General features: G+C 41.3%; 1 pseudogene; it reads left to right on the top strand.

Moving 5' to 3' along the window:
• The first annotated feature begins 756 nt into the window (after nt 1-756).
• On the top strand, nt 757-25,257 carry LOC110495129 (annotated as a pseudogene).

Raw genomic sequence — 25,257 nt, 5'->3', positions numbered from 1 at the left:
GTGTGTGTGTGTGTGTGTGTGTGTGTGTGTGTGTGTTCTGTGTTAGTGAACTGAGAATCCCAGTGTGGATGAAGTATGTTGTTTTTGGTCGGGTTGAGGTAGAGTGTATGAGGGATGAAGGATGATGAGGGAGAGAGAGCCTCAGGGGGTGTTGTGACTGTGTGTGAGATCAGTCTTGGACACTGGCCTGCTCCCACTCACATCTGGTATCAGCTGCTGAGAAACAGGGAGCAAGGAGGGGAATGGGGCCTCATACCTCATACAATCTCTGATAGGGTTGTGCCTGAGTTGGAGGGGGAGGGGAACGCCTTCAATTTTTCTTCATACATGTGAGAGATGTTAGTAAATTTGAGGGGAAACAACTCCCTGAATGCAAACGAAGAAGAATTGCACGCAAAACTTTGTTGCAGAATAATCCAACAATCCATACAGCAGTATACCCACTTTAGACATTGTGAAGGCTGTGCAAGCTGTGAAGTGTACGATTAGTTTTAATCTACAGTAGAAATTGAAACATCTCCAATGTAATTTTGTATTCAAAACATCTCCAATGTAATTGTGTATTAATTCATTCCTTGAATTGCCGTGAATCTTCTGTATTCATTGGATTAAAAACAAATACAGAATATAGAACCCTGGTTCTAGAAGTCTCTCCGGTTCATGGAAGTTTTCTACTCTTGCACAACCCGGTGGATGAAAGTACCTGGCCTTGGCACAGGTGGTGAGAAGTGGGCATAGCGGGCAGATACCGGGCCGATGAGTCGTCTGGAGCAGCAGAAGGATGCGGTCACTGACTCACACAGACACTTCAACAACCAACCCATTGTACCGTGTCACGTCGGAGCTTGCAACCTGTAAAAATCAACAACGTGACTTAGGCTCACGTCTGGGTGCCTGTTTTCACTTGCACCGAAATAATAATTCACCTTTACAGAGGTGAACGGAAAACTTTCTCTACTGTGTAGATTGTGTGTTTGCCTGCCGTAAAGATACTGTAGAGATTGTTATGAATATATCTCAATCCTAAATTGACAAGACAATAAGGGGATATTTGCTGATGAAAAGCAGGTGATATAACAGTCGCAAAAGGTGTGGCTGACCTATCTGAACTCTACAATGCGACTCTCTCTTTGAAGTATATGGCAGCTACTGTAGCTATGGTGCTACTACGAATGGAATAACAACCCCAAAGAAATCCTTAGGTATCGGGCATAAAACTGAATGAGGGTCCATTTATTTCACAATGCATTGAAACCCTGTGCCGTTTCTGTGTGTTTCAGTGCAGCTAAAAACTGGAGATATCCTATCCTTGCACGTATTGATAACAAGCTGTAGGGTGAGCAATAATTTCACTGTATTTTTTAAAAAATGACCTCAATCCAACTCTCATATCTTCACTGCTGTAACATCTATAACTTAACTGAAGCCTGTAACCGCGTATAACTCCGCTATCACTATACTCTTAATAAAACAAATCTACGTAGAAGCCTTTTTGAGTTCCATGTAGAACCCAAAAGAGTTCTACCTGGAACCAAAAAAGGTTCTACATGGAACCAAAAAGGGTTATCCTATGGGGAAAGCCTAAGAACCCCTTTCAAAATCTTTTTTCTAAGAGTGTATGTTTATGATGCTTTATGCAAAAGACTCAGGGCTCTATTCCGTCTGTATTGCTGAAGCTTTACAGATTGAGCAATAGAAATGTAAAGGTCATTTCAGATTGAGCCGACATATGCAGTGTTTACTGTGAATGCAGTCTCGGCTAAAAAGCATGAACATTTCCTTTCAATTAGAATCGCGCAGTAAAGCTGAATTGCTGCGATGCAGATTGAATAGAGCCCTCCACCTAGACTGAATTGACTCAACTTGCCTTGTCTAGAACTAAGCTCTTGACGTTTGTCTAAGGTGCACTCAAGTCTGGCTTTGTCTGAAAGGGGTTTAAATCAAATGAGTTTAAGCCGTAGCTAAGAATGAGTCACTGTAGAAACACTACTCCACCCATGCACTCTCTTTCTTTCCCCCCATCCCCCTCTCTCTCCCCAGCCCTTCAGCTTAGTTAAACACAGGGATAGAAAGGGAAGATAAGAACTCTTGAGAAATGGACTACCTTTGGCATGGGTGTTTTCTGAGGGAATGAATTTGGGCCAAGAAACTTACTGTTGGCATGACAACAAATACAAGGCAGATTGTCTTGAGCTTTTTTCATGGTTTACACTTGTTAGTAGTGTTACGGTCTAAAGATCAATAGGTTTTACTAGTTGGTAAAAAAAAAAAAACATATAAAAACTGATTCAAATTACCTCAATTACCCTCAATGGGGTCCATGGAATCTGAGAAATGCATTTATAGTGAATCAAAATGTAAATGTTGGTATGAGACACTTTCCTTGTACTTCAATAACCATTATCAAGGATACCTCACTGATTTATAAATATCCTAAATCAGATTATAGAAGAGGCCATGGTTGAAAAATGATGGAGAGTTGGAAGGGGGATTGGCTTTGGTCTATACAGAAACTGAACAAGAACAGGTGGCTGCATGTCGTCCACCAGCTCTCGTCCCTTTTTTGTAAGTAGGGATGTGGTTACTGTTGAATACCTCATCTATGATGTGAAATATTACCTTCGCTAGTTTGAACAACAAAAAGCTGGTCGAAGTTAGTTATTCTCCGGAACAGCCCATAATTACCTTTATGGAAAAAACAGGCTTCTGGGAAACAGTTGTGCAAAATATTTTGGCCAATTTGCTGCAAATTTGCTGCAAACTCATTAAGAATATGCAAGGATTAATAACCATTTTGAAATGTCGTATCTACATAAACCAAATCACATATAACTTTCAATGAACTTGCTTCTCACAGAGAAAACTAAACTAACCCTACAAAATGTACTAATATACTAAACAACATGTATTCAATTTCTTAACAGATAAAAATAAATCCAGCACAACTTGAACTCATCAGACATCCGGACGGGCTGGCCCCAGCTGATGAAGGTAGGCAACAACACCTCTGCCATGCTGACCCTCAACACGACGGCCCCTCAGTGGTGTGTACTTAGTCCCCTCCTGTACTGGTGTGTACTTAGTCCCCTCCTGTACTCCCTGTTCACCCACAACTGCATAGCCACGCACAACTCCAACACCATCATCAAGTTGGCTGAAGACACGACAGTGGTAGGTCTGATCACCTACGGCAATGAGTCAGCCTACACGGAATAAGTCAGAGACCTGGCAGTGTGGTGCAAGGACAACAACCTCTCCCTCAACGTCATTAAGACCAAAGAGCTGATCGTGGACTGTATGAGAAAGATGGAAGAGCACGCCCCCATCCACATCGATGGGGCTGTTGTGGAGCGTGTCGAGAGCTTCAAGTTCCTTGGCGTCCACATCACTAAGGACCTAACATGGTCCACACACCCGCACAGTCGTGAAGAGGTCACAGCAGCGTCTCTTCCCCCTCAGTTGGCTGAAATGTTTTGGCATGGGCTCTCAGATCCTCAAAAGGTTCTACAGCTGCACCATCGAGAGCATCTTCACTGGCTGCATCACCTCTTGGTATGGCAAATGCACCGCAAATTGACCGCAAGCGCAACAGAGGGTGGTGCAGACAGCCCAGCACATCACTGGGGTCGAGCTCCCTGCCATACAGGACCTCTATATCAGGCTGTGTCAGAGGAAGGCCCAAAAAATTGCGAAAGACTCCAGCCTCCCAAAACAATAGACTGTTCACTCTGCTACCGTCCAGCAAATGGTACCGGAGCATTCGCTCTCTGACCAACAGGCTCTGAGACAGCTTCTACCCCCAAACCATTAGGCTGCTAAATAGCCAGACTGTTAAATAGTCAATTAATGGTACCTGAACTATCCTGCACTGACCCTACGCACACTCACTAGATTATATATGCAAACCATATATACTCATACACACTAAAAACCCCACACACATTCACATACACTACATACGCCCCCCCCCCCCCCCAACATCTGCTAATCATGTGTGTGTGACAAATAAAATGTGATTTGATTTGACACACACACACACACACACTTTTATGCTCCTACTCTTGTTCTTTATTTTACTCGTATTGTTATCTATCCTGATGCCTAGTCACTTTACCCTGCCTTCATGTACATATCTACGGCTGGTAGCCTAGTGGTTGGAGCGTTGGGCAAGTAACCGAAAGGTTGCTGGATTGAATCCCCGAGCTGACAAGGTAAAAAATCTGTCATTCTGCCCCTGAGGAAGGCAGTTAACCAGCAGTGGATGTTGATTATGGCAGCCCCCCGCACCTCTTAGATTCAAAGAATGTGGAAGACACATTTCAGACTAGGTATCCCCCTTTCCCTACCTCAAATACGTCATACCTCTGCACATTGATCTGGTACTCCCTGTGCATTTTGTTTTATTCCTCATGTTACTATTTTATTTTTTAACTCTGCATTGTTGGGAAGGGCTTGTAAGCGAGCATTTCACTGTAAAGTCTACTCTAGTTGTATTCGGCACAAATAATATTTGATTTGATTCGATAGCTATCTGTATTTGTCACACGTGCCGTGTAAAACAGGTGAAATGCTTACTTACAAGCCCTTAACCAACAACAACAAAACATTTTAAGAAAGTATTTACTAAAATGAACTGAAGTAAAAATAATATATGTATAAAAAATAAATGTATTAACAGTAGTTAGGCTATATACAGGGCTATCACATCAATTGTGCAAAATATGATAGCTAATGTTAGCTAACTAGCTAGCTAAGAGCTGAGCCACTACTAACGTTAGCTAGCTAGCCAGTCAGTGACAGATTGAAACTGATATTGCAACCACATGTGTTTCACCCGATCCCATAAAGCATGACATTTCTAACCAGGCATCAATTAGCTAACACAAGTTTAGTAGGAAGTTTATTTAATGAGTTAGGCACTAATCGGATAACTTCGGGTTGATATTCACATAATAATAAGGAATTCCCCTCGACCAAGCCCACAAATTGGGGGAAACAAACATGCCTTTCCAATGACCACCCAGTGTAAAAGTGCCAACTTTGTCATTGATTTTTTTGTTATGCAGAAATAACAAAACATACCCAAAAATGTAACCAGGTCAAAAATCCCAACCTATGGTTCGCAATGCTCCCACGTATGGAAATAGAGCCTGCGAGAAGAGCCCTGTGGCTTCATGCTATTTGATGTCAGAGATTGGGAAATGTGGGGACCCTGTGTCCAAGTAGGCTACACATCGCTATGTGTTTTGAAAACATTGAATCACAGATAAGACATTGAACTTGTTTAGTATAGTTTGTTTGTAACTCCACTCACTACTTCCCAGCTAGCAATGAGGAATCGGCCCAGAAGCGGCCCTCTTCCAGGGGACCGGACCTGATTGAATCTGGCTGGAATCCGGTGTCTGACTTTGGGCCGTTTCCATCTACCGGAATTCAGTTGACTTTGCCGGCATCTTACCAGAATCCCCTAAGAAGTGGCCTGATGCAAATTTAAATAAATGTATACAAAATTACCAGATTTAGTAATTTTAAATACTAATTGTGGATTTTATGTATATAAATTAAACAGATCCACCTCCAAAATAATTATGTTGGAGGAAACACCATACATCTGGTGATTGTGTCCGCCTGGCCCACCTCAGGAGTCACTACAGCGCAATGGGACAAGACCATCCCAGGCGGCCAAACCCTCCCCTAACTCGGACGATGCTGGGTCAATTGTGCGTCGCCTCTTGGGTCTCCCGGTCGCAGCCGGCACGTGTATCGAACTAGCATCTGTAGCAACGCAGTTTGCGCTGCGATGTAGTGTCTTAGACCGCTGCGCCACTCGGGAGGCTCCAGCCGCAAAGTTTTTAATGCTTATCAATTGCCTTGCACAAAGTATCAAAATACAACAATGCAACTTAAACAGGACTCGTAAATAATTTAATTTAAACATTAACTGTATTTTTTGATCACAGAAACAATGAGAAAATATGTTAAAACATTTTTTTTTAAATAATGAAATGTCAATTCTATAAAGCAGCCCGTGTAATCAACTGCCAGAGAGTAGCCCTAATTGGCCCGAGACCCAAGTAATACATTTGGGCCAGATAACTCACACTGGAATTGGCCCGAGCCCCAAGTAATACATTTGGAACAGATAACTCTCACCAGAATCGGTCCGAGGCTAAAGTCATACATTTGGGCCAGATAACTCAAACCGGAATCGGCCCGAGCTCAATCCCTGCATCCTAGCCATAAGTAATACTGCCTAAGGTGGCCCAGACGGCCGATTCTGACTTTGTGTTTTTTGGTCTAGCTTAATGTTCTGGTCGGTAGCTAGCTAGCACTCACATGGCTAGTAGCAAGATCATGAAAAGGGGCATGGTGGAAGCCCTACAATATTACGTTTTTCTAAGTAGTGACAACGCCCGGGAGAAGGCAATGTAGAAAAGGAATCTTAAAACATGCTGTACTTTTCTTAAATGTCGTTTTGTAATTCACTAAAACAAACAGACAACAAGAAAATTTGATGGGGTATTGTGGGTAACCACAGGTTGTTTTTCCCACAGGTGGGCAGGGCTGCGTCTTTCCATCTAATACCGACTGGGACTATAGCCAAAGACTTTTAGAACTAACCCAAGATAGACCAGAGCCTATTGTTTCCAATGGGAGGAAATTAATCATGATGGGCAAATATGCATTTACTTGCATATTTCCGTTAGGGAATGCCTGCTCTGTGAAGTGTACGTGTGCAATAACACATTTTGCCCTTGCATTCCTTCTAAACAACGCAATTTTTTGAAACTTTGGCAAAGGGTAAATAAAGTCTACAAAAAGCAGTCCACTCTTTGATACAGATTCTACTTTTGGAAACAGAAAACTGTGTGGAGGTCAAATGTTTCATCGATGAGAGGATTAGCAGAATGTTGGCCAAAATCCACCTCACTCCATCTTCTCCCACTGCCAGCCACTGGGCTTCCTCTCATCACCATTTGGTAGTGTGTGGAAACGCCGACCGGACGCGTCACATTTATAAATCCACTGGATGACTTTATTTACCCTTTGCCAAAGTTTCCAAAAATTGCGTTGTTTAGAAGGAATGCAAGGGCAAAATGTGTTATTGCACACACACACTTCACATCTGTCTTATTGTTCTATCTGTGCTATTGCTTGGTTTCCATTTTCCAACTGGATTTTCTTCTCCCACTGACTGGTCGTCAACAGTTACTCATCTTGGAACTCATGTCTTCACCAGAAACGGCTTCTGGTAAACTGTTTGCCACTAGTGGCAATACATATTCTTGCCACGTGTTAGCAACAGGTTCAAATATGTGGAATCTTGAGATAATTATTTTCTAGAAAAAATCCTCTGGTGAACTGTTTGCCACTAGTGGCAAAAAATTATTGTTGTTGCCAAAGGTTTGTCGCATATTCACCACTGGTGGCAAATATTTGAAAACTTTCTGGCAGCATTTTTTTTGCACACTTTAGTTTGCAGCAAATTTACCAAAAATGTGCAGGACGTTTGCCACAACAAATAACTTTTTGGAAGGGTACCCACTGTTTTTCTGGAAATAAAACAGTTTACTGTTCTGTATATCACTTCTACCCATCTATCTCTAGTATGTACTGTATTCAAAAAACATAGACTAGGAGTAGGAGTAGTAGGATTAGGAACGCTGATCTAGGACCATTTTTTTCCTTTTAGATCATAATGGATAGGATTATATGATTACTGTATATGAGATGCTTTGTGAATATGGGCCCTGGTTACTATTTATTTACAACATGGCTGCCATGGCGATTGCACCTGATCACATAGTACCAGAAGGTGAATATATCATCATCGGGTGTGAGTGTTTTCCTTACTCATTCTTGAATGTCTCCTTGTCTATTGTTAAAGTCTGGATCGTCTGGATTCCTGTCATGAGTACAGACGGATACAGTGTCACAGTGTTGTTGTCATCAATCACAATAACCAATGACACATGACAATTTCTGAGTGACAGGTGAAGTTGTTAAATATGTTTGGGCTGCAGCATTGAAACCCAATGGCGCGTCTATTGTCACATACATAAACGTTCACGTAGCTTGTGATTGGACTGTAACATAAAACATAAAAACAACTGAGATGCATAAAAAAAAACTAAAGACAGCAAAGTAGTTGTTTATGTCTTTAATGCAGCTGTTTATCACCTGTGAATATGGTAAACAACAATGGTTGAAGAGTACAATGGTGTGAGTATGGCAATCATATGTGTTGGGAACTAGCAGAAATACAGTATACAGTTTACTTTATGTGAGACTCAGTGCACTGTATAAGTGTATAATTGAAATATTTGAATTACTCCTCCTTGAGGTGCTTGTCATTAATAGTCATGAATGCTAAGCATGAATTCAACGTGCATTCATTCATTATATTGTGTCTTTTATGAGCTTAATTTGAAGTCACATACCATCATCTTTAGATACCCAAAATTCGACATTGTGTTGTGCCTCCTGTGAGTAAACCCCTGCAATTAAAAACAAGGTTATTGTAAGCCGATTTCATTGGTATATAAGCCTACACTACATCATAGTAGTTTTGGATGTAAAAATGCATTCAAACATGATGTTGAAAAGGCTGGTCCTCATCTTTATCAAACTTAAGTTTCTAAATCTTTCAATGTTAATTAGACATGATGATAACATATTTTTGTATGATTATGAGCAAGCAGACAAAATATACAGCCAATGTTTTTCATAGCAGAACATATGCTACTCTGTGATAATGGTAGAATAATATGATCATGTGGGTGTACATATCTATGTCTAAAATGTTATCCCAGGGCTACAGACAGTACAGACAGTACATTGCCGCAAAGCATAAAGAGTTGTTTAATTAAAATGTGATCTGTTCTTTTCATTGCACGTATCAACAGAGACAGAGTGCCTGTTTTGTCTGGCCATCCTTCGTCACCTATCCACACCCGTACAATAAATCACTATGGCCACACCCTACTGCAAGTCAACCTGATTGGTGGACATAATACCTGTGGTTATAGTGCGCACTCTAGTGGTAGCAGAGAGAGACATCAAAACCACTGAACCTTCCAGATCATATCACAACTGTTGCGTAATCATTGCCAGAAGTAAAGTCTATAATCCAAGGCACATCCTTTTTTTATTTAGCCAAATAGGATATGATCCTTGATCATGATTGTTTTGGTACCTGGATCAACAATACAATACCAACAGGGTATAAACCAGGTAGTTTGGCACCTGGATGCTGATTGTCTGAAAGCTGTGGTATATGAGACAATATACTATGGGTATGAGGAAAAACTTATTGTTTACTGGTCTAATTATGCTGGGAACCTGTTGATAATAGCAAAAAGTCACCTCAGGGGTTTGTGGTACACTGTGGCGATCCTTCATTCAGAGCCCCACTTGATTTGAGCCCCACCTGTTTAGCAAAAAAATATATACGTATATATACAGTACCAGTCAAAAGTTTGTACACAGCTACTCATTCAAGGGTTTTTCTTAATTTTTTACTATTTTCTACGGGCCTTCGTCCGTGGTGGCTTCCCAATCAAGATTGGATCCGGAGATACCTGCGTCTTCGTCCACGGCTCTGTCTCCCTCTCCGGTGGCTTCTACCTGGGTTCAGACCATGAGGCTGCCAGAGAGACCGGCCCATTCAACATGACCAGCTATCATCATAGGCAGCTCTATGGTGAGAAACATCTCGGTCCCCAAGGCAAAAACCCTGTGCTACCGAGGAGCACGCATACAGGAAGGCTGCTTCCGACTGTTCTACCACAGATGCCGGGAGCTGACACTGTCGTTGTCCATGTGAGGTCAAGCGACATCAGGAGGGCTAGCTCAGAACATTTGAAAAAGAATTTTATATAACTTATTTTAGCATTAAAAGACTAAAAAAAACGGCCAATAATTTCAGGTCCAGTACCATCGTTGGGCCGCAGGTGTGAAAGATTCAGCAGATTGCTGGCATTACACATCTGGCTAAAATACTACTGTAGCTCTGCTGGAGTCACTTTTATTGATAACTTTGACACCTTCTGGAAACAAATCAAAATCAAATCAAATCAAATCAAATTGTCTTTTGTCACATACACATGGTTAGCAGATGTTAATGCGAGTGTAGCGAAATGCTTGTGCTTCTAGTTCCGACAATGCAGTAATAACCAACGAGTAATCTAGCTAACAATTCCAAAACTACTACCTTATACACACAAGTGTAAAGGGATAAAGAATATGTACATAAAGATATATGAATGAGTGATGGTACAGAGCGGCATAGGCAAGATACAGTAGATGGTATTGAGTGCAGTATATACATATGAGATGAGTATGTAAACAAAGTGGCATAGTTTAAAGTGGCTAGTGATACATGTATTACATAAAGATGCAGTAGATGATATAGAGTACAGTATATACGTATACATATGAGATAAATAATGTAGGGTATGTAAACATTATATTAAGTAGCATTGTTTAAAGTGGCTAGTGATATATTTTACATCAATTCCCATCAATTCCCATTATTAAAGTGGCTGGAGTTGAGTCAGTGTGTTGGCAGCAGCCACTCAATGTTAGTGGTGGCTGTTTAACAGTCTGAGCCAGTCTCAGCCTTGAGATAGAAGCTGTTTTTCAGTCTCTCGGTCCCAGCTTTGATGCACCTGTACTGATCTCGCCTTCTGGATGATAGCGGGGTGAACAGGCAGTGGCTCAGGTGGTTGTTGTCCTTGATGATCTTTATGGCCTTCCTGTGACATTGGGTGGTGTAGGTGTCCTGGAGGGCAGGTAGTTTGCCCCCCCCCCGGTGGTGCGTTGTGCAGACCTCACTACCCTCTGGAGAGCCTTACGGTTGTGGGCGGAGCAGTTGCCGTACCAGGCGTTGATACAGCCCGACAGGATGCTCTCTATTGTGCATCTGTAGAAGTTTGTGAGTGCTTTTGGTGACAAGCCAAATTTCTTCAGCCTCCTGAGGTTGAAGAGGCGCTGCTGCGCCTTCTTCACGATGCTGTCTGTGTGGGTGGACCAATTCAGTTTGTCTGTGATGTGTACGCCGAGGAACTTAAAACTTACTACCCTCTCCACTACTGTTCCATCGATGTGGATAGGGGGGTGTTCCCTCTGCTGTTTCCTGAAGTCCACAATCATCTCCTTAGTTTTGTTGACGTTGAGTGTGAGGTTATTTAAACAGAAGATACTCTACAGGAATGACGGAGTCCATCCAAATCATCTTGGCTCCGTTTCAAGGCTGCATTGAAACAATGACTGGTAAATGAGCCAAGACCAGCTCAGTTAATCCCTACCTTTGTGACAATGAGTCATCATAATGCTGCTGTCAAATGTACATGATCTTAGGGGCATTGGCAAACACAATGTAAGTAATTAAATGTATCTACCCCTAATTGCACCGAGTACATCTGTTTATCCTACAGCTATTGTAAGCAGTAATCATGAGCCTATAAATCAGAGTTACACTGTTAGCACTGATGCGATGTGCAATAGTAGGAAGACCACTTTATGCAGCTCACCCTGCACCATTAGCTCCAATGTAAATAACATGAGTAAGTCTACCTCTGATAAGCTTCCCAGTAAAGCATTAAAAACAATCAAGCAACCCAGAAAAGTGCTAAAAATAGCCCATATTAACATGTGTAGCCAAAGAAACAAGGTCCATGAAGTCAATAACTTGCTTGTAACAGATGACATTCACATTCATATTCTCTGAAACTCACTTAGATAATACATTTGATAATACAGTTGTAGCAATATGTGGTTATAACATCTACCGAAAAGAAGGAAACGGAGGCGGTGTTGCGGTCTATATTCAGAACCACATTCCTGTAAAGCTTAGAGACAATCTAATGTTAAATACTGTTGAAGTAATATGGCTACAGATTCCTCTGCCTCACCTAAAGCCCATTCTTGTGGGAAGCTGCTATAGACCACCAAGCGCTAACTGTCAATATCTGGATAATATGTGTGAAATGCTTGATAATGGTTGCGATATCAACAGAGAAATATATTTTCTGGGTGATTTAAATATTGACTGGCTATCATCAAGCTGACCACTCAGGAAACAACCTACCAGGGTAGTTACAAACAGCACAGGAAGGAAATCATCAACATGTATTGATCACATTTTTACTAACGCTACAGATTGCTTTAAAGCAGTAAAAATATCCATAGGATGTAGTGATCACAATATAATAACCATATCTAGGAAAACCAAAGTTCCAAAGGCTGCGCCTAATACAGTGTACAATACATTTTGTAGTGATTCATATGTTGATGATGTAAAGAATATTTGCTGGTCTGTGGTGTGTAATGAGGAGCAACCAGACACTGCACTTGACCCATTGTTGAAACTACTTATTCCAGTTATTAATAAGCACGCACCCATTAAGAAAATGACTGTTAAAAACGGTTAAATCCCATGGATTGATGAGGAATTTAAAAATTGTAAGGTTGAGAGGCATGAGGAAAAAAGGTATGTCAATGGTATGTCAATTAAGTCTGGCAGCCCAACGGATTGGAAAACGTACTGCAAATTAAGAAATCATGTGACTAAACTAAATAAAAATACAAATAAACTACACTATGAAACAAAGATAAATTATATAAAGAATGATAATGAAAAGATTTGGGGCACCTTAAATGACATTTTTGGGGAAAAAAGCCATCTCGGTTCCATTTATTGAATCAGATGGCTCATTCATCACAAAGCCCACTGATATTGCAACTACTTCATTACTTTTTCATTGGCAAGATAAGCAAACTTAGGGATGACATGCCAGCAACAAACGCTGACACTACACATCCAAGAATATCGGACCAAATTATGAAAGACAAGAACTGTACTTTTGAATTCCGTAAAGTCAGTGTGGAAGAGGTGAAAAAATGATTGTTGTCTATCAACAATGACAAGCCACCAGGGTCTGACAATCTAGATGGAAAATTACTGAGGATAATAGCAGACAATATTGCCACTCCTATTTGCCACATCTTCAATTTAAGCCTACTAGAGAGCATGTGCCCTGGGGCCTGGAGGGAAGCTAAAGTCATTCCACTACCCAAGAATAGTAAAGCCCCCTTTACTGGCTCAAATAGCCGACCAATCAGCCTGTTACCAACACTTAGTAAACTTCTGGAAAAAAATGTGTTTCAACCAGATACAATGCTATTTTACAGTAAACAAAATAACAACAGAGTTTCAGCATGCTTATAGGGAAGGACACTCAACAAGCACAGCACTTACACAAATGACTGATGATTGGCTGAGAGAAATTGATGATAAAATTATTGTGGGGGCTGTCTTGTTAGACTTCAGTGCAGCTTTTGACATTATCGATCATAGTCTGCTGCTGGAAAAACGTATGTGTTATGATTTTATACCACCTGCTATAATGTGGATAAAGAGTTACTTGTCTAACAGAACCCAGAGGGTGTTCTTTAATGGAAGCCTATCAAATATAATCAAGTTACAATCAGGAATTCCCTAGGGTAGCTGTTTAGGCCCTTTATTTTTTTTTTTACTAATGACATGCCACTTACTTTGAGTAAAGCCAGAGTTTCTATGTATGCGGATGACTCAACACTATACACGTCAGCTACTACAGCGACTGAAATGACTGCAACACTCAACATAAAGATGCCGTTAGTTTCAGAGTGGGTGGCAAGGAATATGCTAGCCCTAAATATTTCTAAAACGAAAATAATTGTATTCGGAACAAAACACTCACTAAACCCTAAACCTCAACTAAATCTTGTACTAAACAATGTGGAAATTGAGCAAGTTGAGACGACTAAACTGCTTGTAGTAAACACTATATTGTAAACTGTCATGGTCAAATCATATTGATGCAGTAGTAGCTACAAAAAAGGAAATTTGCAATTGGCTCAGAACAGGGCAGCACGACTGGCCCATGGATGTACAAAGAGAGCTAATATTAATAATGTGCATGTCAATCTCTCCTGGCTGAAAGTGGAGGAGAGATTGACTTCATCACTACTTGTATTTCTGAGAGGTATTGACATGTTGAATGCACTGAGCTGTCTTTCTAAACTACTGGCACACAGCTCTGGCACACAATCAATAATGTGCTAGTTAGGCTGTAATCGTTTGCTGCAGGTTACACACATTATCATGATGAAACTGTGTGAAATTATATCCAATGTTGTGTAAGCTAGTTGGACAGAAAATTGAATGTTGTCGCCCTATGTGTAATAGCATAGCAAGCAACATAGTAACATAGGCTTACAAACATGTGTTATACTAGCCTATTTCATGACATGCATAATATTATACTCATAAAGACATGACATAGCTGCGTACCTTTATCTTTTGCTTGTTTCACCTCTTCTTCTTTCCTCTTTTTCCTAAACGGGGAACGTGATGGCTTAGACCTTTTCTTATCCATTTGTGTTGATTTGGCATCAATACATTACCCATCCCCCAACACTGTCAACCAAGAGTCAAGACTACATTACCCATCCCCCAACACTGTCAACCAAGAGTCAAGAGTAAACCAATTCACCTTGGTGGTGTGCAGACTGGTTTTATACTATTCTTAAGGATTTCGCACAAACCAGAAAAAATGCAACAATATGTTTGTGACACTACATATTCACAGTATTATGAATGAATTGTGGTTTGTTTGGTAGCATTTCGTAGTGTGACTGATTTGACTAATTGCATTAGTACTGTACAAAGTTAGAGGTGCCCTATTTGATAGATTCTCCTGCTCCCCCTATCTCGGGTTTCCAGTGGGAAGACCTGAGGTCAAACTACCCCCGCCCCCCTCCCCATCATGCACTTCTGAGTGGTAGACCTTCCCAGGCAGTAGCCTGACTAGCTCACAAACTAGAATCAGGGCGCCCACTCCGACAAGGTTAATTGACCCACAGTCCAACATGATGACATGATATCATTGACGTGACGTGCAAATGAGCGACAGAAAACCGGTCGCGCAAATGTCACCATTACAATTTTTTGGGTGCGGGCGCCCCGTACCGCCCCCGCCAAGATGCCGCCCTGGGCGGTTGCCCGTGTCGCCCATACCTAAATCCGCCGCTGCCTTGTGTGCTGCCATAGAGTTACATGAGAAGTGCCCATCTAAGAAGGCTCAAGGTCATTGGCCACAGATAAAATGATGTCAAATCACGTTACAAATCAAATCAAATCAAATTGTATTTGTCACGTACACGTGTTTAACAGATGTTGTTGCGGGTGTAGCGAAATGCTTGTGTTTCTAGCTCCAACAGTGCAGTAATATCTAACAATACAGTAAAGTAAATGAATGCAATTAAGAATATATAAATATTTGGACGAGCAATGTCAGAGCGGCATAGACTAAGATACAGTAGAATAGGACAGAATACAGTATATACATGTGAGATGAGTAATGCAAAATATGTAAACATTATTAAAGTGACTAGTGTTCCAATTATTAAAGAGGCCAGTGATTTCAAGTCTATGTATATAGGGCAGCAGCCTCTAATATGCTAGTGATGGCTATTTAACAGTCTGATGGCCTTGAGATAGAAGCTGTTTTTCAGTCTCTCGGTCCCAGCTTTGATGCACCTGTACTGACCTCACCTTCTGGATGATAGCGGGGTGGACAGGCAGTGGCTCGGTGGGGCGGCAGGTAGCCTAGTGGTTAGAGAGTTGAGCCAGTTACCAAAAGGTTGCGGGATCGAATCTCTGAGCTGACAAGGTAAAAATCTGTCTTTAACCCACTGTTCCCCGGTAGGCCGTCATTGTAAATAAGAAGTTATTCTTAACTGACTTGCATAGTTAAATAAAGGTTAAATAAATAAACTAAAAAATAACAATTAAATATCTACCGTGGCTTTGATTGGACTGGTCGTGTCAACATCATACTTTCAAAATAAATCTTAGCTATTAAGCTAGTCATCATCATGAATCAGGTCGACAATCTACCAGCAAATCCTTTTCTTTTCAATCCGTGTCATATGAATAGAAATTATAGATAAAACGTATGAGTGCTCATTGGTCATTTGACATCAACATTACACAACAAGTTGGAATTTGCAAATTCAACAATGAGTGGTTTGGAAAGAATCAGTGGCTAACTGCAAGCATTGCAATGAAAATGAGCTCAGACTGGAAAAATATGTTTTGAATGGTCATCCAACTCGGAATTCCAAGTCGGGAAATCTGGCCTCTTTCTAGATCTCCGACCTGAAGATCACTGACATCATGATTCAACCTTCTTTTTTTTCAAGTTCCCAGTTGTCTTGAAAGCACCATAAATCCAGAGAATGACAGAATTTGATGACAAAATATCCCCACAAGAAGGACCTTCCGCACTACCTTCCTGTTCAAGTGATCACAGCACTTGAGTACAGAGCACAGTGAGCACAGAGTCAAATTTACTGTATGCTGCTGCATAAACTATGTATAATGCCAGGGAGATATGTATACTGTAGTTAAGAAAGTAATACTACGTGTATGTTGTGTTGTAAGCTGTTACTACCCTAATAAGTTGGTCCACTTTTCCCTCATAATTTAGCCTACTGTTCTTACTTGGTGGTGCACATGTAGCCTATAGCTTTTCGAGAAATGTGAACATTGAATATTGTAAGCACTTTCATTGTCTGCTTATATGCTCCCTTTATTTATCATACGGTTCTGACTTAGTGTACAGGGAGAATACTGTAAGAATAGCCCATAGTGCAAATAGTTATATTGACTACGTCCATCCTAGCTCGCTCATTAATGTCTTATTCAAAATTACAGATTGCCTCTTATCTGCTCGTCTTCCCCTTATGCCATAGCTTGTACATATCAATTGTCAGGAGAAACCACATTTGTTTAAGCAAGTCATCCATATCAACTATGTTTTTAAAGGCAGTAAATGAGGCTGAATGAACTGTTTTGCTGCCAGACAAGGCTCTGCTGATAGCCAGGTGTAGCAGTGGTCAGGATTCACTCCATGGTGCTGAAAAGAAAGCTCTGCTGTTGGGACAGCTTTACAGTGCCTTGCGAAAGTATTCGGCCCCCTTGAACTTTGCGACCTTTTGTCACATTTCAGGCTTCAAACATAAAGATATAAAACTGTATTTTTTTGTGAAGAATCAACAACAAGTTGGACACAATCATGAAGTGGAACGACATTTATTGGATATTTCAAACTTTTTTAACAAATCAAAAACTGAAAAATTGGGCGTGCAAAATTATTCAGCCCCCTTAAGTTAATACTTTGTAGCGCCACCTTTTGCTGCGATTACAGCTGTAAGTCGCTTGGGGTATGTCTCTATCAGTTTTGCACATCGAGAGACTGAATTTTTTTCCCATTCCTCCTTGCAAAACAGCTCGAGCTCAGTGATGTTGGATGGAGAGCATTTGTGAACAGCAGTTTTCAGTTCTTTCCACAGATTCTCGATTGGATTCAGGTCTGGACTTTGACTTGGCCATTCTAACACCAGGATATGTTTATTTTTGAACCATTACATCGTAGATTTTGCTTTATGTTTTGGATCATTGTCTTGTTGGAAGACAAATCTCCGCCCCAGTCTCAGGTCTTTTGCAGACTCCATCAGGTTTTCTTCCAGAATGGTCCTGTATTTGGCTCCATCCATCTTCCCATCAATTTTAACCATCTTCCCTGTCCCTGCTGAAGAAAAGCAGGCCCAAACCATGATGCTGCCACCACCATGTTTGACAGTGGGGATGGTGTGTTCAGCTGTGTTGCTTTTACGCCAAACATAACATTTTGCATTGTTGCCAAAAAGTTCAATTTTGGTTTCATCTGACCAGAGCACCTTCTTCCACATGTTTGGTGTGTCTCCCAGGTGGCTTGTGGCAAACTTTAAACAACACTTTTTATGGATATCTTTAAGAAATGGCTTTCTTCTTGCCACTCTTCCATAAAGGCCAGATTTGTGCAATATACGACTGATTGTTGCCCTATGGACAGACTCTCCCACCTCAGCTGTAGATCTCTGCAGTTCATCCAGAGTGATCATGGGCCTCTTGGCTGCATCTCTGATCAGTCTTCTCCTTGTATGAGCTGAAAGTTTAGAGGGACGGCCAGGTCTTGGTAGATTTGCAGTGGTCTGATACTCCTTCCATTTCAATATCATCGCTTGCACAGTGCTCCTTGGGATGTTTAAAGCTTGGGAAATCTTTTTGTATCCAAATCCGGCTTTAAACTTCTTCACAACAGTATCTCGGACCTGCCTGGTGTGTTCCTTGTTCTTCATGATGCTCTCTGCGCTTTTGACGTACCTCTGAGACTATCACAGTGCAGGTGCATTTATACGGAGACTTGATTACACACAGGTGGATTGTATTTATCATCATAATCATTTAGGTCAACATTGGATCATTCAGAGATCCTCACTGAACTTCTGAATAATTTTGCACGCCCAATTTTTCAGTTTTTGATTTGTTAAAAAAGTTTGAAATATCCAATAAATGTCGTTCCACTTCATGATTGTGTCCCACTTGTTGTTGATTCTTCACAAAAAAATACAGTTTTATATCTTTATGTTTGAAGCCTGAAATGTGGCAAAAGGTCGCAAAGTTCAAGGGGGCCGAATACTTTCGCAAGGCACTGTATGTAGGTTTGTGGGCACCGTTATAGTGCAGTTAATGTATTGTTTAGTGCTGTGTTGTGTTGTGTAGTGGCTTTGCTGGCATGCATCTACAACATTTGTTTTGAGTTTGCCCCACCAAGATTTACATGTTGAAATCGCCACTGGTGGTATACAGTTGAAGTAGGAAATTTACATACACTTAGGTTGGAGTCATTAAAACTTGTTTTTCAACCACTCCACAAATTTCTTGTTAACAAACTATAGTTTTGGCAAGTCGGTTAGGACATATACTTTGTGCATGACACAAGTAATTTTTCCAACAATTGTTTACAGACAGATTGTTTCACTTATAAGTCACTGTATCACAATTCCAGTGGGTCAGAAGTTAACATACACTAAGTTGACTGTGCCTTTAAAAAGCTTAGACAATTCCAGAAAATTATGTAATGGCTTTAGAAGCTTCTGACAGGCTAATTGACATCATTTGAGTCAATTGGAGATGTCCTTGTGGATGTATTTCAAGGCCTACCTTCAAACTCAGTGCCTCTTTGCTTGACATCATGGGAAAATCAAAAGAAAATAGCCAAGACCTCAGCATTTTATTTGTAGACCTCCACAAGTCTGGTTTATCCATGGGAGCAATTTCCAAATGCCTGAAGGTACCACAGTCATCTGTACAAACAATAGTACGCAAGTATAAACACCATGGGAGGTTTGCAAGCCGAAGAACACCATCCCAACCGTGAAGCACGGGGGTGGCAGCATCATGTTGTGGGAGTGCTGCAGGAGGGACTGGTGCACTTCACAAAATAGATGGCATCATGAGGAGGAAAATGATGTGGATATATTGAAGCAACATCTCAAGACATCAGTCAGGAAGTTAAAGCTTGGTCGCAAATGAAGTCTTCCAAATGGACAATGACCCCAAGCATACTTCCAAAGTTGTGGCAAAAGGGCTTAAGGACAACAAAGTCAAGGTATTGGAGTGGCCATCACAAAGCCCTGACCTCAATCCCATAGAAGATTTGTGGGCAGAACTGAAAAAGCATGTGCGAGCAAGGAGGCCTACAAACCTGACTCAGTTACACCAGCTCTGTCGGGAGGAATGGGCCAAAATTCACCCAACTTATTGTGGGATGCTTGTTGAAGGCTACCCGAAACATTTGACCCAAGTTTAACACTTTAAAGGCAATGATACCAAATACTAATTGAGTGTATGTAAACTTCTGACCGACTGGGAATGTGAAATAAAAGCTGAAATAAATCATTCTCTCTACTGTTGTTCTGACATTTCACATTCTTAAAATAAAGAGGTGATCCTACCTGGCCTAAGACAGGGAATTTTTACTAGGATTAAACGTCAGGAATTGTGAAACACTGAGTTTAAAAACGTATTTGGCTAAGGTGTATGAAAACTTCTGACTTCAACTGTATGACCAGCGGCTAAGGGCTGTATCCAGGCACTCCGGTTTGCGTCGTGTGTAAGAACATCCCTTAGCCGTGGCATTTTGGCCATATACCAAAACCCCTCTGGGCGTAGTTCAACCTGTTTAGAAATAGGATATTGTAATAATAATTAGGCTACGGAAATAAGTATTACATCTAGATTTAAGTGGTGGTTGAATAACAGGCTAATTAGGCTTCCTGATAATTATATAACATAATTACATCATTACATCATTATATCATTACAAACAGCAACAACTATTTGGTTGTTTTATGATTCATTTAAAATAGCACCACCTGCAAGACAGGTTTTTTCTGGTTAACACAGAACATATTACAAACATATTTCTTGCTTTGCAAACACAACAGTGGTAAAATATGTTTTTATGAATGTGACAACACTTGTGACACCATGGATTACATTTCTGACTCCACAGATTACATTTGGGACTTCCCGGATTACATTTGGGACTCCGCGGATTACATTTGGGACTCCGCGGATTACATTTGTGACTCCACGGATTACATTTGTGACTCCACGTGTTACATTTGTGACTCCATGTGTGTTAGAATTAGGGGTGTTTGACAGCTGACAATGTTAACTTATTCCCATTAGCACCTACTCCATCATCTCTGTTGATTTATTTGCTGGCTCCTCTGTGTATAGGCAGTTAGTTATTGCATCTGTTCCTCTCTATGGGGGTAAGGAGGGAAATGTGTGTGAGATGGGATGGTGGTGTTTCGGCCAAAAGGAATTCTGGCAGAAGACGTTTTTGTTCTGTTCCTTGAAGGCCAATGCAGGTTACGTACTAAAATAACAACTTCATACAACCAAATCTGAGTCGCAAATGGCATGATATTACCTAAAAGGTGCCCTAATTTTGACCAGAGCCCTATGGGTCCTGGTCACAAGTAATGCACTATATAGGGAAAAGGGACACAGCCCAAGTCTCATTTTTGGAATTCCTGCTGCAGGTCACAGTCATCCAGATCCATTTGGCATCCAGGTCCAATACCAAGACTGTGCTGGAGATTGACAATGCCAAGCTTGCTTCTGAGGACTTCAAGATGAAGTAAGGGGCTACTAACGACTATGAATCATGACACACTATTCACATAAAACATTTGTCTTTCACTCAAGGCTTTAAACAACACACTCTGAGTCGAAGTTACTCTTTTCGATACAGAACCAGAATCAGCCTAGCCAAGCTAAATCCTATCCATAACTATTCGTGAGGAAAAGGCAAAACTGATCAATGGTTGTGTCCGATTACCCACACTAGCTAGCTTATGACATACTTAAACTGCATACTAATTTTGGCGTTTGATCTACCTGTAGTAGAATTCACTTGTCTTTTCCCGACTCACGTGTTTGACAACAGATTAATTGACACGCTGTACCAAAATGAACGAGTGGTGGGTGTCAATGCATTCGCGCATTAGATGATGCATTTGGATTACTATTTTCAAATGTAATTTATTTTTTTGCACACTATTTAGTACGCTAGTATGGGTGTTCAGACACTGCCAGTGTCAAGCCATCCCTACTTCATAGACAAAGCAAAAGACTACAATCTTAAAACATATTGGTAGCCTGTGTGACCTTAGCATGACCTTTGACCTGCTCAGGTATGCGAAAGAGCAGCCCATGAGGATGGCAGTGGAGGCAGACATCAGTGGTCTGAGGAGGGTCCTGGATGACATGAACCTGGGCCGCTCTGACCTGTAGATGCATTACGAGGGTCTGAAGGACGAGCTCATCATGCTCAAGAGGAGCCACCAGGTAGGTGGTAACAGATTGTTCCGGGCCAACAGTTATTCACAGTACAACCACACTGTATAGCACAGGGGAGCTGTTTTTCACAGTACACCCATTCAAAACCACAAAGCGTTAGCAACACCCATCTAACAAAATGCCATAACCTTCTTATCTTTGATGTCCACCAACGCCAACACGTTTTCACCTTCCTCCTCACAGCCACACCTACAGTATAACAGATATATTTGTGCTAGTGAATCTGAATAGGAATGACATGCATATGTTTACTTGTTAATACTGACCTAATAGTGCAAACAGTACTAGACCAATATATTGTTTATTTGCTTAGTGTTCAGTGACGATATACAATGGACCCTACATGTATTTCATTCCACTTACAGCAGCAAAAAACTCACTTCAGCCGGCATCCACATGACAGTTGCTAGGCGGAAGGATATCATTGGCCACTAAGGAGTACTTAGCCCTGTTTTGTATGGGGTGTTATTGGAGCAGTTAATGTTCAGTACACAAATATGACATCTACCTAACCACTGCTGATATCACACCAGGATTTCCTTTACACAGATGGATGGGTGTTTTTTTTTACAACACAGTTCCTCTCCCCCTCCTCACACTTCCTAGTATTCTTACTTTCTTCCATTAACTCACTATTACCCTTTGTGTGACTTTTACATGCACAAATTCACACAGTTCATGTATGGTGAATAATGGGTAATATATTGACCAGTAGGAGACATTAGATTAGTTGACAATAGCTTAGTCCATTAGGTTAAAAGTCCTCTGGTTGAAAAACATGTAATCACACGTGTGGTGCTGCACTGTAATAGCAAATACTCAGATCTAAAACATTGAGACCTGTTTAATCGCTGTCAAGCTACTGTTGGTTGTTATGGTTACTACCTGAGGTTACGCCCTCTGACCTTTGACCTACAGGAGATTGCCCCGGTGAAGACCCACGTGGGCAGCCAGGTGAATGTATCAGTGGATGCTGCCCCATCCCAGGACCTGAACGCAGCGATGACCGAGATTAGGAAGCAATACAAGTCTGTGGCCATCAAGAACCGCAAAGAGCTGGAAGCCTGGTACCAGGGCAAGGTGAGCTGAATGACCAAGATATCTTTACTATATGAAGTCATTTATCTAAAAGAGTTATTCTCTAAAGGTTTTTTTTTTCTTCATAAGAATAATGCAATTCAGCTGCCCTAAAACATTTGAAGTGTCAATTAAAAAACATGTTTAAAGCATGAAGAAAGTTTATTCTCTGTATAGGATGAGGTCAATGATCTATTGATGCATGGAAATCAATTTAGAGACTGAATGAGTTGGCTCTGAGGTAAACCATGCTGACTAATGCTATTTATTTTAACCTGTATAGCTGGCCACAGTGGAGCTTGAAGTCATGACAAACAATGAGCAGCTGGTGAGCCGCCTCACAGAGTCCGAAGGACACATACACACACACACACATAAGCGCTTGCCATAAAAACCCAGGCATGGGTGATAGCATGTATGCCAGGTCTCTCTGCATGTCGTTATTCTGACACCCATAAATACCTTACTGACATTTTGAACTTGGCAACATTCCCACCTCAAAACTTGTGCAACGGTTTAACATACTGTGGTAGCATATCATTGGACAAGGCACCAGTATACTAACTAGTCCGCTCCAGGGGGAAGTTTTCCCTAAGTAAAGATCTAGGATCAGCTTCCCCTCCCCCAATCCTAAACGTAACCATTACTGGGGAGAAATGCAAAACTAACCCAAGATCAGTGTCTTGGTGCTACTTCACTCTTCACCCACTCATCCCTTCCACTCCCTCCTCCCCTGATAGAAATCCTCCCTGGAGGCCACGCTGGCAGACACCCAGAAACGCTACTCTGCTCAGCTGGCAGGGCTCCAGAGCATGGTGACTAGCCTGGAGCTCCAGCTCTCCCAGCTCCACGCCAACATCGCCCACAACAAGCAGGAGTACGACATGTTTGAACCTCAAGACCCGGCTGGAGATTGCAGAGAACAGGAGGCTGCTGGACGGAGAGGACGACAGCTCCACCCAAGGTAAGCCATTGCATACAGCGGGCAATAAGCCTTTGTAGACTTCTTGCCAAATGCATCATCATGAGACTGATGAGACTTGGTCTTGCTTGATTTTAAGCTGAAAGCAAAATACTGTATCTTCAAAACTTGGAAGTTGACAATTATTTTGGACTGTATCAAAAGTGGACTAATGGAGAAGATATGAAGAAACAAAAATGATTCTAAAATTATGCTTTAAAGTGCTCAGTATGAGTGTTGCAATGAGATTTACTCCATGTCCATTTTTGACTCCACAGGGGTTACCAAGATGATCACCGTGACCCAGACCATTGTGGATGGAAAGGTGATGGTTCTGTTAACAGAACCATCAATAAAGATTATGTGGTTGAATGAGAATGGGCTGTGTGGTTTCACTTGTTTCAGAGATATGAATGCTTTCTAATAGACTGACTATATGAATCTGTGAGTATGGATGTCATAGCAGATACATTTTGTGTTCTCATTTCATATGACTTGATTTCAATTCGACATCTTTCCACCAAAACATGGTGTCCAGCACTAGAGTTGACTCCACAAACACTCTCCATACAGTATATAACTCTGAATCTAATGCTTGAAAAACTGACTGTTTGATTAATAGAGATAGAATGATGTAATTTTGCCGACAGCCAGTGTGGCGGCCCTGCCACTCTGTCTGCCGAATTCTTTCTCTTTGCTCGTTTTCCTTGGTAGGATGTCAGGGGGCGGAGCCGGGAGGGTCGTCAGCGAGGTGGGACGCACCTGGGCTCGGGTGTGTCCCGGGGATAAGTACACCTTTCCCCGTTCATTGAGGAGACTCTCTCCACGCAGACACACTGTTATTTTTGGTTGTGGCATTTTGTGGTTTGTTTGTTTTGGCACCTCTCAACACCCCTCATTTTCACCATCTATGCATGCAACCACTCACTTACACTACTGAATACTGACTACACACCCCGTTGTTACTTGTATATAGTTTTAGTTAAGAAATATTTAGTTAAGAAATATATTTTTGTTTTTCCTTATCTCCACGTTGTCTCCCTCATGACTTCCACCGAAGGTGGTTCCTCTCCCTGTTCTGTTGGTGCTCGGGGGTCGGCGTCACCGGCCTACTAGCCATAACCGATCCATGTTTCCTTTTCCATTTGTTTTGTCTTTGGTTCATTCACACCTGGTTTTCATTTGCTTTAATTTATGTGTGTATATTTACCCCTGTTTCCCCGCTTAGGTTTGTGCGGGATAATTTTTCTTCTTGCTTGTGGAGGCTTTCCTCAGTGTATTTCGCGTGTGGTTATTATAGTAAGGTGCGTTGTGTTTTTGCGCCTTACGAGAATACTGTTACTTCCCATTGTTTTGGGGTATTGTACTGTACTGTGTTTTTGGACTTGCCCTGATTAAAATATACTCTACA

The sequence above is a fragment of the Oncorhynchus mykiss genome, chromosome 17 (genome assembly GCF_013265735.2).
Source record: "Oncorhynchus mykiss isolate Arlee chromosome 17, USDA_OmykA_1.1, whole genome shotgun sequence".
NCBI classification, from domain to species: Eukaryota; Metazoa; Chordata; class Actinopteri; order Salmoniformes; family Salmonidae; genus Oncorhynchus; species Oncorhynchus mykiss.
The sequence above is the reverse complement of the archived record's forward strand: the minus strand, read 5'-3'. Positions and strand labels throughout refer to the sequence as shown.